This window comes from Chrysochloris asiatica, unplaced genomic scaffold (assembly GCF_000296735.1).
Source record: "Chrysochloris asiatica unplaced genomic scaffold, ChrAsi1.0 scaffold00230, whole genome shotgun sequence".
Taxonomy (NCBI): domain Eukaryota; kingdom Metazoa; phylum Chordata; class Mammalia; order Afrosoricida; family Chrysochloridae; genus Chrysochloris; species Chrysochloris asiatica.
The window spans coordinates 2729526-2730560 of NW_006408748.1; positions in this window are offsets into that span (position 1 = coordinate 2729526).

Consider the following 1035-nt stretch of genomic DNA (forward strand, 5'->3'; position numbering starts at 1 on the left):
GCTCCTTGGAGGCCAAGATGGCCAAACCTCATCTCTCATACTTTGGACATATTGTGAGGAGGGAACAGTTGCTGGAGAAGGATATCATGTTTGGTAAGGTTGAGGGTCAGGGAAAATGAGGAAGACCCCCAGTGAGATGGATTGGCCAAGTGGCAGCATCAATGGGCTCAAGTGTGGCGTCAATAGTGAGGTTGGCCCAGGATCGGGCAGTGTTTCTTTCTGCTGTGCATAAGGTCACTGTGGGTCGGTACCAACTCGATGCCACCTAACAACAACAACACTCCTTGCTTACGGTCCTGGTATCGCCCTGTAGGATAAACATTGGACTTCTAATTGCAAGGTTGGCAGTTCAAAACCAACAGTTGCTCCTCAGAAACCCTATACAGGGTTGCTATGAGTAGGAACTGACTCCACAGCACTTAACAAAAGTAATAACAACTCCTTGCCTGATGATTAGCTCATTATCTGTCATTTCTTATTTGAAACAATAGTAAAAATATGCTATTTTGCACATTAACTATGTTTGCCTGGCTGTGACCAGTAAGAAGTGAGAATAATAAACCATCCACTCCTTGGAAACCCTATTAAGGATTGATGTTAGTTGGAACCAGCTCGATGACACTTAACAACAACAACAACAATAATGGTTAAAGTTATGTATCAATTTAGCTGGGTCACGATTCTCAGTTTGGCAGTTATATAATGATGTAATTTGGCAATTATGTTATGTAACCATGCAATCATTCTCTATTTTGTAATCTGATGTGGTCATCCACCATTTTCCCATAACACTGATTTTTGCATACCAATCTAGTTTTAGGAACTTAACTATGTCAGTAAGTGAGATTGTTATTGTTAGGTGCCATCAAGTTGGTTCCAACTCATAGTGACCCAATGCACAAAGGAAAGAAACCCTTCCTGGTTCTGTCTCAAGCTCACGATTATTGTTATGTTTGAGCCTATTGTTGCTGCTACTGTGTCAATTCATCTTGTTTGGGTCTTCCTTTTATTTGCTGACCCTTCACTTTACCCAGC